Here is an 8,624-nt window from a genome sequence, read left to right as displayed (position 1 = left end):
TGAAGGATGAGATGTTGATATTGGTGATGAAAACTCTGGCATTTGTTGTGGTAGTGAGGAAGATAGTAAAACTAACTTGTGACTGTGTGTGTTAGTGGAAGAAAGAAAAGAGGAATAAAACAAACTGTCTTGAGAGATAATATTTTTTACACTTAAACACTTTTGTTTAGTTTTAGTAGGATTGTATGTCATTGGTGGAATAGAGGTACTAGGAAGGTTTTAAAGATGTTGATAAGGGAATTCATTTTCTTCAAAACGAACATGTCTTAACACATAAACACGACCACTATAATCTAAACATTTGTATCCCTTATGAGTAGGAGAGTAACCCAAGAAGACACAAGCAGAGGACCAAAACTAAAATTTATGTTGATTATAAGGTCTTAGAAATGGGTAGCACACACAACCAAAAACCCTTAAAAAGCTATAATCTGGTGTTTTGTGAAAAAGTTTTTCATATAGCGAAACGACAGACAATGCCCGAGTAGGTAATCGATTAATAAGGAACACTACACTAGAGAATGCATCATTCTAAAAACTTAATGGCATTTTAGCTTGAGCTAGCATAGAGAGACCTACCTCAACTATTTGTCGATGCTTCCTTTCTACTAAGCCATTCTGTTCTGAAGTGTGAGGACAAGACATCCTATGCACAATGCCTTGCTCCTTCATGTAGTCTTGAAGAACACCAAACTCGCCCCCTCCATTTGACTGAAACACCTTGAGTTTGACACCAAACTGCCTTTCTACCTGTTTATGAAACTGAATAAAAACAGTTTTGACTTCAGATTTTTGTTTTAAAAAATAGATCCAAGTATACCTACTATGTGTATCAGTGAAGGCAACATAATATCTGAATCCATTAGAGTACACAGGGGCAGGACCCCATACATCAGAAACTACAAGCTCTAAAGGTTGTGAGTAAACAATATGTGATTCATAAAAGGGCAGTTTATGTGACTTAGCAAGGTGACATGCTTTGCACAACATTTGATCTTTATTTATATTAAAAGGAATTACATTGTAGTGTTTTAATGTAAAAAACAAAACTTCTTTAGAAGGATGACCTAGCCTTTTGTGCCATACATCCATAGACACTCTAGTATTTACAATATGGCAGCTTATTGAAGACACAGAATTATGAGCAGAATTATTAATATCACCAGTATGCAGATAATTATTATTATCACCAGAGTCACTACCAACAGGTTTATTCATGTCAATATTGAATTTGTATAGTCCTCCATCTTCACTCCATTTTAACAGAATTTTCCGAGTGTGCAGGTCACGAACTTGACAAAAATCAGGATAAAATTCAAGCAGAACCTGATTGTCCTAAGTGAATTTAGACACAGATAACAACTTTTTAGTGATATTAGGCACATAAAATAACCTATTTAAATGAAACTTATTAGACCTAGAATAGAAAAATGAGTTACTATTGTACTGTATTGGTAGGGAATTACCATTACCAACAATCACACTACCTGTTCCAGAATGAGTATCTTTAACCTGTAGGTTGTTAAAATCTTTAGTGATATGGTGTGTTGCTCCAGAGTCATGATACCAAGCATTATCATCCACAATTTCAGGTGTAGCTATGTAAGCTTGAGATGTGGTATGAGACTGAATAGGGGCTGTGGACTGAGGTATATTTGTTGAAGGAAAAGAGGACATATTGTAAGGATTTGGGTAGGCCTGCTGATGAGCAGTAAAAGGAAATGATTGTGGGCAAAAAACATGACCTTGTGGGGCTGGAAATACAGGACCTTGTGGGGCTGTTATCAAAGGTGAAGGGGTATAGTACATGGAATTATAAGGGATGAAGGTGCCACTGTTCGAACTATAAGAACTGACATTGGCCTGAGCAGTGGAATAACCTCTGTTATTGTTATTCTGTGGGGGGCAGGATAATTCATTTTTGTAGCTCATGTCAAACCTATAATAGCACCTTTCAACAAGATGGCCCATTCTGCCACACAATTGACATTATGGCCTCGAGGATGAGAACCGTCCTCGGCCTCTACCCCTGTTACTGTTGCTATTATTATCAAAGTTTTGACCATCATTCTCAACAAATTCACTCTTATTCTGATATTCGGACTGTGACAAATTATTAAGGATCACTTGATTAGTTGCAGCTTGAGTAGCAATATTAGCACAGGCAGTGACATGGTTGAAGGAATGTGATTGTCTAGTGTCAACATCCAGTAAAATAGTGCTAACAGACCTTAAGTCAGGAGGGGTAGGAGTAGCAGTTATAACAGTGATAACAGACTCAAACTCAGGTGGCAGACCATTTAAAATAGCAGTGATATGTTCATATTCTGAAATTATCTCACCACAACTAGCTAGATTGTCACAAACAGACTTGATTTTCAAGTAATCTCTCATACTCAACTCTCCCTTCCTCTGAGAATAAAGCATTCTCCTATAAGACATTAGCCTTGAAGTAGTCTTGCCACTGTATAACCCTGTGCAGTGTACTCCAGATTTCAGCTGCAGTATTAAGACCTATGAGATGAGGCAAAACTTCCTCACTAACAGTAGAGAGCAACCATAAGGCAAGAGCTCCATCTTGCTCCACATACAGTTCATACTCATGGTTCAAACTAACTATACTATCTGAAGTAATATACTGTGTAGGCCAGGAAACATTTGAGTCTATATATTTCTGAAGTCTATACGTTTTAATGGTGAGAAAAACCCTGTTGATGCCATATCAAGTAATTATGATCATCTAAAGTAACATTGATCTTCTTAGTAGAGAACAACCTATTAGGAGCAGGAGAGGCAGAACTACCAGAGGCATTTAGAACAGTTTCATCAACAGTATTTGCCATTCAGAGCAGAAGACAGAAAGCAAACAAAGTACAAGGTTGTAATCAGAAAAACAGAAAAGATCTGAATGCAGTAAGCTTAATTAGCCAAGAAGTAGGAATGTTCTCACCAGTATTGAAGATCCACCACAGAGCATAGACAAAACACTGAATTAAGCAAAAAATTGAAGAACAACCAAAAATAGTGAAGATGCAACAAATCAATCCTGAGAACAAGCACAAACGAAAAACAAATTGCCACGAGACTTAAAGAATTCAACCAATTCGCATTAGATTGTGATACTAGAGCAAGTTAGGGCACATCAACACGATTGCAGCAGAACGAAGCAACAAATGCCGAACAAAGTTAGGCGAAACAAGATGCGAGTTCAAATTAAAGCAGTAGTAGAACAATCTCACCAGAATCACAACCAGAATCGAAGAGAAAAATGACGATTCATGGATGCAAGAAAATTACGCAGGACAGAAGACAAAGAGGTCGCAGGAATTTAGGCGAATGATACCATGATAGTAAATGAAGATGATGCTAGCTATGGAAAACTGAAAAAGGGAAGAGTGAATCAAAGCAGTAAAAAGAAGACTGATTGCAAAACTTTGTTGTATATCAGTAAACGAATACAAAGTTAGGAAAATCCAAAAAAGAATACTTCACACATTGGGTATGAATAGTGGACATGCCCACTATATATAATACCAGACTAACTAGCCCAACTAATCAGTAAACAACCCAACTAACCAGAAACGATTGCAACAACTTAACTAGAAACAGTTACAGCTAATCAGCTGCACTATTATACTCTGATAGTAAACAAGTCCACCGAAGAACATTACTATTCCTCAGAGTGGAACAAGGACGAAAAGAAAAGAGGCATGCACTCTACAAGTCTCAAGTTTGCCAACAACAGCTGGTCCGAGCGCGGAAAACGTGTGGCCTCATCACCAACCCCATCCAATACAATACCATCCTACGTTTAATCTTTGCAGGCGCCAGCATTACAACATACAATAATATTCTTTCCTGTTGAATGACGAGAAGGGTATGCTCTGTTCTATTCTGAATCTGAAATCTGAACTAAACGTAGCTGTTTAGATGCAACTAGATATTCTAATATCCATAAACAAGATTCAAGTAGATGTTGGAAATGAAAGAAAAGGATCTAAAAGATTCAAGTAGTTTGTGATTCGGTGGCATTCCGATTTTTTTTTTTAAAATTTAGAGAGAGAATGGAACTGCAGCCGGAAGGGGTAACAAGGGAAGAGAATTGCCTTTCTTTCATACCCTGGTGGTTTCACATCATCATGGGCATCTTGGTCCTAACAATTGGACAAGACTTTCCCAATGGGAACCTTAGTACCCTGCAGAAGAAGGGTGATGTTGCAGAAGAAGGGTGATGTTGCAAAAGACAATTTCTCCAAGGTAAGTTCCTTACACTTTTAATCTTTCTTAAACGCTTAAAAATCTGAAATATCAATTGTTTACTAATAAACTCCAAATCATTATTCAGGTGTCGTGGTATAATGCTACAAATTACATGACCTAGATCTTTGTTCTCCTATATGGCTACTCCATGGGAGTTGAATTTTCCGTTTGATAATGTTGTTGCTGAGTACTTCTATGATTAAGATCCCCTCTTGTATGAAACAACAAATGATTAAGGTTCTTAAAGTAAGCACCTTTTTAACTTAAAATAGCACTGCTGATAAACTAGATATAGTTTTCTATGGTAACACCACGTTGGATCTAAAACTCCGCACAGTGGGCGCGGTTGCTGCTACCTTTGGAATGGGTAATCTTCTTGCTCGCCCCTTTGGTGGTTATGCTTCCAATGTAGCGGCTCGATACTTTGGGCAATGGGGTATCAATGATTCTCTTCTCCATTGGAGGCCAGGCTGCATGTGGTGCCACTTTTGGCATTATCCCAACGATTGTTGGGTATAATTTCAGGCCTGACAGAAGCAGGAGGGAACTTCGGATCAGGATTGACACAGCTAATATTCTTCTCAATAACTAGATTCTCCACAGAACAGGGTCTTACTTGGATTGAGGGTCATGAACTTGGGATTGTAGCCTGGACCCTTCTTGTGACATTGGCTCTCTTCCCACAATGGGGTAGCATGTTCTCCCTCCTTCAAAGGATGTGGTGAAGGACACAGAAGAACACTATTATAGTTCTGAACATAATGAGGACGAGAAGCAGAAAGTGTTGCATCAGGGAAGTCTCAAGTTCGCTGAGAACAGCTGGTCAGAACGCGGCAGGAAGATTGCATCATCTTCTACTCCGCCGAATTCCACACCAATCCAACTAGAATCTGCTTGTACCCATAGCAAAAGATTCCAGTTTCTATTCCTAATGAAGAAGCTCAAGAAAATAGAATGACTATGTCTATATAAAAATCAGATATTTGTAATGATCATTTGAGTATTTTTTAGGCGAATTGTTGGTTCCACTCCTGAATAATAAGTAAAGGTGTCACATTTCAACTTAGCTATGAACAATCCAGAGGTGGCATTATTTATTGTAATCAAAGGGAATCTTGATTTTCTTTTCCTGAGATCTAAGACCATTTCCTACTAGCTCCGACTCCCGGAACCACTTGACTTGGAAAGATTGCCAACCGATGCTTACTTACATGGATGAAATATAGGTAATTATTTATATGATATCTGAAAGAGAGTTATTTACGTCATCTTAAAGGTAACCTTTGATGAAATTTGATTAATTCTCCTCTTCCATGGCTATGGGGCAGCAACATTTTGGGCCAAAAACAACATTGCTGTTGGAGCAAAACTAGTAGGCTAACTCAACTTTCCACTGCGCCACAGGTAGTACATGATCGAGTGGAGGAACATTTTGTGCAGTAGCTCCATTTCTTGGGAAGTCTGAAATGAAGATTAAAGCTCAAATGCTCAACATAACATCTCAACAATATGCATACAATACAGGGGAGGAAATAATGAGGAAATATATAGATATACCCAGCTGTGTATCGAGTGGCCATATTCTTTCAGTCAGTCTCGCCCTTTCAGCACTTTCTTCTGACATTTTTTCAACACAAATCCCTCACCTTTACACTCTGAACAGAGCCCAGAACCCTCACAATCTTCACATGGCCTCGAAGGAACCTTCAATTTTAAAGGAAAAAACCAAAGGTGAATAGTCACAAGGAAAATTTGAGGAATATTTTACTTGTTTCAATGTTTATGGAACCGACATTTCTAAAATTTGAGGAAACATGAAGTACTAACCTCAGTTGCATCAGAGGCTTTGGTTCTCCTAGCAAGAAATGTTGCTGCACCACCCACAACTGCTGCAGCAATTGCTACTGAAGCAGCCGTTTCTGGCAATGCCGGATATCGTGTGGATAATTTTCGTCTATGCTCTTTTGATTTTGCATTAATCAAGGAACAGGCACTATACTCTAATACACAATGGACTTTTGACCTTGAGTCTCCAAATGCTGCACAGCATCAAAATGAAATACTGTACCATTATCTATATAAATTGTTCAGGGATACAGCTTACATGACTAAAACTCTTTTACTTTATCGTCGAGTTTATCTATCAAATTAGCTCAAGAAAATTGACAATTTGCCACAATTCATCCATCAAAAGTAAAAGAGTAAATCAGAAGATTCAAACCAAATAATTTACTCCACCCATCCAATAAAAGAATTCACCTTGAAACAATAATCTCCAACTAACACTAACCCTAGTGTATCCACCCCCAGCCCCCAACCTACCCAATTGTGTTCCTTTCACCAGCACCAACTAAAAACCAAGTTCAAGAAACCATCATTAGCTCAAGTAATTGCACTATTAAATCACAAACCTTTCCTCATAAAGAAGAAAATGAACGATCAGTGGAGATTTGTTTTTGAAACAATACCAGAAACCTACCCGCAGCTGACCCATAGAAATTCATATATTCAAATAAAGCAACAACCCTGTGGAGACCAAGGCCTACTCTTTAATGGATAATTGTCAATTTTTCATTAGAGGGTTTCTCATTGCTTCAAAATTTAAGTGCATCTACAACAACTACCTACTGCCAGTTAGTTCCATAAAGCCTGAGTGGTTAAGTTCATAATAAAGAGAAATAAACATAAAAAAGGTGTATCACGCATTCTTAGGCATATAATTAAATGAGAGTCCATAGTTTGTCGAGACTTACTCTTGCAGTAGGATGCGAACGTTAAAGAGTGAAGTGAGAGATCCATTCGAATAGGGTCTTCTACTTCGGCTAAGAGAACAGAACAAGTGTTTTTGTTTTTTGAGTCTCAAGTTTCTTATCTACGCTGTCGTGTAAAATTTCATGATAGCCCCCAATGAACAATATAATTTCGTAAAGTGCCATCCAAATTGGCCTACCTAACAATTACAATACTAAGTTGTTACTGAATATAGCTCTAATGTTTAATCCCAGTTCAAACTTCAAATCTTAACGTGCATTTATTTGAAGGGATACAAACTGTAGACAGCCATTCAATATACACGGGCAAGAAGCGTAAAGATGCATAGAAAAAACGTGAAACTGGTCTCCAATTTGCACCCCCGGAAAATTGCAGGACTGGTTCAGAAATTACTCCCACAAAAGTAAATGCATCTAAATTAATAAATGTCAACACCACTAAACATTAAATCGTTTAAATTTTGACATCAAGACCCCTTCTGTACGTTCATTTAACACTGCACCTTCTCTCACCTACTGCTAAATAAGTAACTCCACCGGTTACTCACTATGGTAGCAAAATTGCCAACCAGCCCCCAATTTATGATACCGAGTGAACACGAAAACAATCGATTATGTCGTGAAAACAAAAGGCAATCTAGGTGAGTTATCTTCACTATTCTGAATCACAGCCTTTGTGTAGGTTAGGTCAGATTTTCACCTGTTATATGTTTAGTGTATCCATGAAAGCAGAGCAAGAGTTGTTGTAAGATTTCAACTTTGCTTATCTTTCATTAATGGAGAGTTGAGCTTAAAGACATACTACAATACATCAAATGCAGCCATCAATAAGAAAATCACCAAGTTTATATGAAGATTCAGTTCTATTGCTACGTAATTCTTTTTTCTTATTTATCCGAGCAGAAGATGCATATGTTTTTCCGGATGGACTGTTAAATGCCAATAATATTAAACAACGATTGTTATTATTGGTATTGATGAAGAGGTAGGCAACAATCAACACCAGAATTTAAAGAAGCTTGAGCCCTACCGATCCTAAACAAAACCAACAAAATTATTGGTCGGTTTCTGAATATTATTTATTGGTACTTACTTTCTTTTGAAGTGTATTTTTTATGGGAATAACTTACAATACAATTATCTAAAAATCTTAGATTTTAGGTCATGCAATCAATTTTTAAAGATATCAAAAATTTATAATACACTCATCCATATCTGATCCTAATTCCATTTAAATTTAATTTAATTATTTAAAAATAAATAATTAATTAAATTTTGGGGAGGGGGAATCTTGAACTGTTAAAGAGACTGAAATTAAAAAAACTGAATTTTTTTTAAACTAAAATGTAAATTAGTATTTAGGGATGTGAATATTATAAAAAAAATAAATTATATACAATAATATAAAAATGAATAAGTTCTAAAAAAACGTTTATTGTCATGTACTATATCTATTTTATTTCTCTTATTGGTGACTAAAAATTCAAATTTTTAGGGTTATAATGTAAGTTTATTATTAGCTGAAGCTTGAAAATGAGGATAGTAGTAATGGATTCCATGTTGCATATAGTGAGCTTATAGTAATAGTGTCTA

The 8,624-nt window shown here is 36.8% G+C and overlaps 2 pseudogenes; one reads left to right on the top strand and one right to left on the bottom strand.

Annotated features, from left to right (window-relative positions):
• The first annotated feature begins 4,064 nt into the window (after positions 1-4,064).
• Positions 4,065-5,218, top strand: LOC120116693 (annotated as a pseudogene).
• Positions 5,219-5,324: 106 nt separating this feature from the next.
• On the bottom strand, positions 5,325-7,153 carry LOC120116668 (annotated as a pseudogene).
• Positions 7,154-8,624: the final 1,471 nt, after the last annotated feature.

The sequence above is a fragment of the Hibiscus syriacus genome, unplaced genomic scaffold, assembly GCF_006381635.1.
Source record: "Hibiscus syriacus cultivar Baekdansim isolate YM2019G1 unplaced genomic scaffold, ASM638163v2 tig00110302_pilon, whole genome shotgun sequence".
Lineage (NCBI taxonomy): Eukaryota > Viridiplantae > Streptophyta > Magnoliopsida > Malvales > Malvaceae > Hibiscus > Hibiscus syriacus.
The sequence above is the reverse complement of the archived record's forward strand: the minus strand, read 5'-3'. Positions and strand labels throughout refer to the sequence as shown.